Source organism: Heterocephalus glaber, unplaced genomic scaffold (genome assembly GCF_053883595.1).
Source record: "Heterocephalus glaber isolate CG9 unplaced genomic scaffold, H.glaber_assembly_v1.0 deba00000470, whole genome shotgun sequence".
NCBI classification, from domain to species: Eukaryota; Metazoa; Chordata; class Mammalia; order Rodentia; family Bathyergidae; genus Heterocephalus; species Heterocephalus glaber.
Window position 1 is genome coordinate 1,582,736 of NW_028258145.1, and position 9,073 is coordinate 1,591,808.

The following is a 9,073-nucleotide window of genomic DNA, read 5'->3' on the forward strand; positions in this document are numbered from 1 at the left end:
CTGGATCACCTTACAGATTTAAATGCTGATTTGTTTGGCTTGATCAAAAACCTGGACTACAGGAATTTTGTGGGTTTTGTTGTTGTTGTTGTTGTTGGCCTTATTAATATATGTTTGTGATCTTGGTGAATTGGTACATATACATATTGTATCTGGATCATTATTACTCCCCCTACCCCCCATTCCACCCTCCCCTCTCCCTTTTCACCAAATTCCCTTCCCATCTCCAGAGTCTACAACACAAGATTTTTGAAAGCTGCCCCAGGTGATTTGAACATACAACCAGAGTGAGCTCCACCAAATTGATGTGGGCTGAGGAAGCTGACTATCTGGGCCCGAATCTGTGCTCTCCTAGTTGCATATACAACTTATTAATTATATAAACTAATTTCAGCCCAATTCCTCAGCTTCAGTTTACTTATCTGTAAAACAGGAACATCATGAGGGACAATGTGCATACAAGCTCATCGATTTAAACTTCTTAGTGCTATGGCTAGCATAAAGTATGTACTCAGTAAGTCTGGTGATGATTGGTGCAGACTATCAGCCCCTTTCAGCTTCAAAGGACAGGGTCCCCTTGAGCCAAAGATTTTGCTCAGTGGCACCGTGCCTGTCTCACAAGTGCAAGGTCTTGAGTTCGATCCCTGGTGGAAGGGAAAACAATGACAGGGTCCCCAAGCATACTCCCACACAGGACAAAGCTCCCAAAACTTAAGTCCCATCTCCTGCCTCAGCACTGCCACAAAGCAGATGGGCAACATTATTCCTTAGTCTCCTATCTGGAAACTCAAGGAGTCAGTGACTCCTCCAACCCAGGACCCATCCTGCACTTTTGTGGGAACAAGAAATCTCTTGCCTGAGGGGCACAAAGGTGATGTCATAAGAAACAGGTGCAAGAGGCCTCATCCTGGAGTGCAATGATGGTATTCATACTGCACACATGTATCGAATGCACATCCACATGCATACACACACACTCTGCAGTTAGTCTCGGATAATGTCTTTTCCCTTTAAGATGATTGGTACATCTCAAATCTATTATAGATAGCAGATGGGAAAACACAGAGTGGAAATATTTTAATGGTTTATTCTTGGCCTGTGCACTGTCCATGGAGACCTGGAGCAAATGAGCCTCCCTCCTCATCTGTGCTTGAGAACATCATTACGTACTGCATGCCATGTTCTCCCTCCAGCTTCATCTGCTCACCCAAGAAAGTTAATACCAACATGAAATGGGGACCAGAGAAAGATGGAGGGACCTGGCATGCTCTCTGAACAGGCAGGACAGCCATGACTCAATACTTTTATTAAGAGGCAGCATGAATCATGTAACACTTCTTCTACAATTACCGGACATGGACAACTCCTCCAGCTGTTTATGGGGTGGAATTTGAGAACCTTCAAACACAGATGTGCTGCTGAGTCTCATGACATCCACCCAACAAGATGAGCCTGCTGGGCTGATAACCAGTTTAATTTCCTTTAGGTTCATTGGCTTTTGAGAATTTACACAAAGAGAGGTGCCAAATGGGCCAAAGTAATTAACAGAAATGAACTGGAGAGATCATCCAGGACCAATCCCGTGCCTCCTGGAGGAGTTATACCTATTCACCCAGGACAGAAAGTTGTCCAGGCTTCCTAAGGCCACTCAGACAGCTCCAAAAACAGGAAAATAATTGGATCCAGGACTCAATACCACTCATCAGGAACAGGATTATGCAGGCTAATCCTCCAGATTCTGCAGGTCAGGCAGCAATTAGCAAGTCTCATTATGGGATCAATTCTGGCTTCTAGGTCTTGAGCACTGACACTAAGTTAAGCCACAGACATGCTGGGCTGATTAAAGAAGCAGGAGACTGGCCTCGTGCCAAGTGCTCACCTTCCCACCAGCCCCTAGCTGAATGCAAGTGGGGACAGGATTCTGATAAAGTGTCTGGAAGCAAAGATGGTTGGATTTTTTCCTTTGCTTTTGGTTGTATTCAGAGCTCTAAATGTATGTTCCATAGAGGGGTAATTTACTAGCTTAAAAACTGTTGCCAAGTTTGCTTGGTATGAAATGATTTTACAGGCTTTGCAAGCACGCTTCACTCTATTATGTGGAGGTTTTCTTTTGCCATGTGGACATCCTTCTACATGTTCTCTAACAAAAAGTAATGCTGTGGCCTTTGTCAGCTTCAAGGAGCTGCAGACTTCAACAGGAGGTGGTAGCAAGGCTCTCCCTGGAATTCCTTCCTGGGAAGATGCTGGGTTCAGCCCTTGTCTCCTCTGGATAGCCAATCAAGGGTAGGGGATAGGGGGAAACTATTCTCAGGATAAATCCCAGACCCCTACCAGCTCTACAGAGAAAGATACTCCAGGCTCTCCAGTATAGGAGGACTCTGCTCCTCAGTCCTCAGACTCTCCTCCCAGACTCAGCTGGCACAGAATAGGCAGGCTTTCTGCAAGACAAAGCCAGCTTCTCAGCCAGCTCCTAAGCCTAAGTCTGCTTTGGTTCAGGCCCCTCCCCTAGGTGGTTCTTCCAGAAGTACAGGGCCTTTTTCCTATGTAAAATGTTAGGTGTAGGAAGCCATGAAGCTGAATAAAGTGGAAATGGGTTTACATACCGCTGAAATATATAGCTTCCAATGTTAGTATCACAAAGGAGACCGCCAATCACATAGTCTTTATTTTTTATCATGAGACTAAATTGATCAATGTAATACCACTGAGATCCCGGTTCCTGGCTGCACCATGGTGGAGTCCCGGGGGCGGTTTGGGGCCCTGCTTCCGTTCAGTGCTCCTTTCCTAGGGTCGGCCGGGCAGTGTGGGGCTCCTCGGATGCGTCCCGGTTCCTGGCTGTGCCAAGGTGGGGTCCCAGGGGCGGCTTAGAGCCCCGCCTCCATCTGGTGCTCTGCTTAGCCCCGTGGGCACCTGCAAGGTCCAGTTCCATTCCCCACCACCACCACCTTCCGGCTCTTCTGCCACCTGGTCCCACACTACAGAGGCACAGGGGATTATACTTCACATAGTTAAATGGGATAGATTAATAACTACCACAAATTGTCATTTTCTAAGCTGCGCTTGATGCTATGGTATTGCTGATTGTATCATTTGGCCTAACATGTTGTGATTGATCTAATCAGTTTTCCTTCCTGGTATAAGGAAAATAAAATAGCCTCAGAGTTATTAGAGTCTCAAAACCTAAACACAAGCCATATCTGGGAGACACCTCTGAAAAGCAATCATTCCACAAGGGTTTTAAACACAAGCAACAAAGATACCTCATTAAGCAATTTTGAAATACCAACCCAGGAATTAAACGAAGGACAGTACCAAAAACAAAATTGAGAGGACATTTAAGCAAGGCACAAATGCAGGCTTCCACACCACAAAAAGGAAATTCTGGAAGAAATAAGGTGGAAAAGTCGGATAATCAACCACCTGGACACCCTGAACTGATAGCACAGGAAGTAACAAAAAAGATGCATGAGGCTCTAGAAAAATTCAAAGCAGACATAATCTCCCAGATAAATACAGAGATGGTGAGTAGAGTGAAAGACATGATTAGAGGCTCTAGAGCAGAAATACATAAAAAAAATTTTAAAAAAAATGAGATCAGAAACATGCTGGAAGCCATGAATGCTCAGCATAAGAAAGAAATGGAAACCATGATCGCCCAATGTAAAAAAGAAGTGGAATCCATGAAACAGATTCAAACAGATATTCAGGAGATTAAAAACTCCATTGAAAGCATCCAGAGCAGACTAAGAGAATCTGAAGACAGAATACCAGATATAGAAGACATGATCACAGTTAAGGACCATGAAAGCAGAGATTTCTTAAAGATAGTAAGGGACCATGAGCAATCAATCCAACAGCTGCTAGATGATGCAAAGAAGAATAACATAAGACTGATAGGAATCCACAAAAAAACGGGAGAAAGTACAATAGACATAAAAAATTGTTCACAGAAGTAATAGTAGAAAACTTCCCAGAAAGAGGTGGAGAATTGGACACACAGATAAGTGAGGCATATAGAACTCCACCCAGCCACAATTAACTTCATTCCTAATAGCATTATTACAAAAACATCTACACCTAGACATATAATAGTCAAGATCCCAGAAACCCAACAGAAGAACAAAATTCTTCAGGCAGTTAGAGAAAAGAAACAAATCACCTGCAAAGGAAAGCCCATCAGAATCACAGCAGATTTCTCAACACAAACCCTCAAATCAAGGAGAGCCTGGAGTGAAGTATTTGAAGCCTGAAAAGAAAATAATTTCCAACCTAGACTGTTGTATCCGGCAAAATTATCTTTCAAAATCAATGGGGAAATTAGATACTTTCACAACAAACAACACCTCAGAAATTTCATGAACACCAAACCAGCACGCCAAACAATTTTATGCAATATCCTAGAAAAAGACAATGAAGGTCACAACTCCATGAGGGCCAACAGAGAGAAGACACCATGCAAGGTAAGGCTCTAAAGGGAAAGGGGGAAAAATAAGAAATGAAAGAGCCAGTCGCACGGATGACACCGAATCACCCCACTGCAGACAGGCAGGTCTGTGCACACCCTACTGAGGTCCTGAGTCACACAGAACATAATGAATCAGCCCACTGCAGACAGGCAGGTCTGTGCACACCCTACCAAGGTCCCCAGTCATGCAGAAGACCCCGAATCACCCTGCTGCAGACAGGCAGCCACCTGGTTCCACTCTATAAAGACTCAGAGGACACCAGACCACCAGACCAGGGTACTGAGTCCTGCTGCTCCCCGCCTAGAGGTAGGGGCTTCTGAGCCGCCGTCCCACTGGTCCAGGTCCAGAGGAAGGGGCTTCCCAGCCACCATCCCTCCTGCTGCTTCCAGCCCAGAGGAAAGGGCTTTTGGGTCACCTTCTGTTCCACTGCTCCTGGACTAGAGGAAGGGGCTTCTGGGCGACCATCCCTCCCACCACTCCTGGCCCAGAGGGAGGGGCTTCTGAGCTGGCATCCCACTGCTCCTGGTCCAGAGGAAAGGGATTCTTGGCCACCATCCCTCCCGCTGCTCCCAGCCCACAGAAAAGGGCTTTTGGGTCCCATCCCTACCGCTGCTCCCCACCCCTGTCGCACCTCTCCCAGCTCAGAGGAGGTAATCCGTGCAGGCACTAACAGCCCCCCACCCCAGTCGAAATGAGAAAACACATAAATAAGTCTCAAAACCAGACTTCCAGATCACCTACAGCAACCCCAAAGGGAAATGAGATGGAACACTCTGATACTCAACCACCTGGACCCACTGAACTGGCAACAAAAGGGGATCTGGAAAAAAATGAAATCAGAAATAATTTCTCAGATAACAGGAGAAATTGTGCCCCTAGTGCAAGACATGATTAGTAAATCTAGAGAGGAGCTCAGGAACATGATGGAATCCCAACATAAGAAACAAATGGAATCCATAAAACAGATACAAATAGATTTCCAGGACTTGAAAAACTCCATTGAAAGTCTACGCAGCAGAAAGAGCCAATGTGAGGACAGAATTTCAGATATAGAAGATAAGATTGCAATTAGTGACCAGGAAAAGAAAAATTGCTTCAAAATTATAAGGGAACATGAGAAATCAATCCAGCAGCTGCTAGATGATGCAAAGAAGAATAACATAAGACTGACTGGGCTCAATGAAGAAACAGGAGAGAGTGGAGATGACATAAAAAATCTCTTCACAGAAATAATGGCAGAAAACTTCCCAAACAGGGGAAAAGAGCTTGACATACACATAAGTGAGGCATATAGGACTCCAAATAGCCTTGATCAAACAAAATCTACACATAGGCATATAATCGTTAAGATTCCAGAAACACAACAGAAGAACAAAGTTCTCCAAGCAGTGAGAGAAAAGAAACAAATCACATACAAAGAAAACCCCATCAGAATCACAGCAGACTTCTCAACACAAACCATCAAGGCAAGAAGAGCTTGGAGTGACATATTCCAAGCCCTAAAAGAAAACAGCCTCCAACCCAGATTGATGTACCCTGCAAAACTATCTTTCAAAATGGATGGAGAAATAAGATATTTTCATGACAAAGAGCACCTTAGGAACTTCATGAATACCAAACCAGCGCTCCAAAGAATTTTACACAATATCCTAGGAACAGACATTGAGGATCACAATCCCAGGAAGCAAAGCAGAATGAACCCATCTGGCATGACAAGAAATTAAATGGAAAGGGGGAGAACCCAACACAAAGAAAAAGTCATGGCAATGACAAGTCAATACGTTTCAGTTATGACCATCAATGTTAATGGTCTCAATTCACCAATCAAAAGAAATAGACTGGCAGAATGGGTCAAGAAGCAAAATCCAACAATATGCTGCATACAAGAAACACACTTCATTCAAAAGGAAACTCAGACTGAAAGTTAAAGGGTGGAAAACAATACTGCATGTGAAAGGAACCAGAAAAAAAGCAGGAGTAGCTATCCTCTTGGCAGATCAAGTAGATTTCAAACCAACACTGATTAAGAGAGACGAAGAAGGACACTACATCCTTGTAAAGGGAAGAATCCAAGAGGAAGAGATGACAATCATAAATATCTATGCACCAAACACTAGTGCTCCCCACTATATAAAACAAATACTAATGGACATGAAAAGTCATATATGCACTAATACAATTGTAGTGGGGGAACCTCAACACCCCACTGTCACAAATAGATAGATCAACTAGACTAAAAAGAAGTAATGAAATACTAGAACTCAATCGAACTTTTGAACAAATGAACTTAACAGATGTTTACAGAGTCTTCCACCCCACTAAATCAGAATACACATTCTTCTCAGCTGCACATGGTCATTCTCAAAAACAGACCACATACTCACACATAGAACATGTTTAAGTAAGTGCAAAGGAATTGAAGTTATCCCCTGTATATTATCAGACCATAGTGTGATGAAATTGGAAATCCACAGCAAAAGAAACTCAAAAAATTTCATAAACACGTGGAAATTGAACAATACACTTCTGAATAAACAATGGGTCACACAGGAAATTAAAGAAGAAATCAGACAGTTCCTTCAATTAAATGACAATGACAATACAACATATCGGAATCTATGGGACACAATGAAAGCAGTCTTACGAGGGAAATTCATAGCAGTGAATACACATATTAGGAAAACAGAATGAACCCAACTAAACAACCTGATGCTGAACCTCAAGCTTCTAGAAAAAGAAGAGCAGGACAACCCCAAAGCACATACAAGGGAGGAAGTTATAAAGATCAGAGGAGAAATCAATGCACTGGAGACTAAGAGAACGATACAAAAAATCAATGAAGCCAAGAGTTGGTTCTTCAAAAGAATCAACAAAATTGACAAACCCTTAGCCAACCTTGTCAGAAAAAGGAAAGAAAAAGCCCAAATCCATGCAATTAGGAATGAAAAGGGTGAAATTACAACAGACCCAGCAGAAATCCAGAGGATCATCAATACTTACTTCCAGAACCTATACACCAATAAGATGGACAACACAGAAGAAATGGACAGATTCCTAGATACATATGAATTACCAAAGTTGAATGAAGAAGACCTAAAAATTCTGAACAACCCAATATCAACCAATGAAATTGAAAATGTAATTAAAAACTTATCAACTAAGAAAAGCCTGGGCCCTGATGGCTTCACTGCTGAATTCTACAAGACATTTAGAAAGGAACTGCTGCCACTACTGGTTAAACTCTTCAATGAAATTGAAAGGGAAACAATACTCCCAAATTCATTCCTGGAAGCAAGCATCACCTCGATCCCCAAAGCAGAGAAAGACCCAACTGAAAAAGAGAACTATAGGCCAATCTCACTAATGAACATAGATGCAAAAATCCTTAATAAGATAATGGCAAACAGAATGCAGAAGATCATCAAGAAGATCATACACCCTGATCAAGTGGGATTCATCCCAGGGATGCAGGGATGGTTCAATATACGAAAATCAATCAATGTAATACACTATATCAATAGAGCCAAGGACAAAAACCATATGATTTTCTCCATAGATGCAGAAAAAGCATTTGACAAAATCCAACATGCATTTATCATAAAAACCCTACAAGAAATTGGAATAGATGGTCTCTGTCTCAAACTGATAGAAGCCATCTATGAAAAACCAATAGCCAATATCATACTAAATGGTCAAAAACTGAAATCTTTCACACTCAAATCAGGAACAAGACAAGAATGTCCACTATCACCACTCTTGTTCAATATAGCTCTGGAAACATTAGCCACACCAATTAGACAAGAGAAAGAAATAAAAGGAATAAAGATAGGAAATGAAGAAGTCAAATTGTCATTATTTGCAGATGACATGATACTCTATATAGAAGACCCCAAGAACTCCACCAAAAGTCTTCTAGACTTAATAACCAAGTTCAGTCAAGTAGCTGGTTACAAGGTCAACACACAAAAATCAATAGCTTTCATCTACACCAATGACAGACTCACTGAGAGAGAAATAGGGCAAATAATTCCTTTCACAATAGCATCCAAAAACTGAAATACCTAGGAATCATCCTAATGAAAGAAATCAAAGACCTCTTCTCTGAAAACTATGGCACTCTGAAAAGAGAGATTGAAGATGATATCAGAAAATGGACAGACATCCCCTGCTCCTGGGTAGGAAGGATGAAAATAGTGAAAATAGCCATACTTCCAAAACTGCTATATAGATTTAATGCAATTCCAATTGAGATCCCAGCAGCATACTTCATAGACCTTGAGAAAACAATCCAAAAATTCATTTGGAGCAAGAAGAGACCCAGAATAGCAAAAGCAATTCTAGGTAACAGAGACATGGCAGGGGGTATCACAATCCCCAACCTGCAACTCTACTACAAAGATACTGTGATAAAAACAGCATGGTACTGGCAAAGAAACAGACTTGAGGACCAGTGGAACAGATTAGAAGATGCAGAAACAATGCCAGACACACTCAGCCATCTCATCTTCGATAAAGGAGCCAAACACTCTCACTGGAGGAAAGATAGCCTCTTTAATAAATGGTGCTGGAAAAATTGGGCTTCAACTTGCCAAAGATTAAAACTAGAC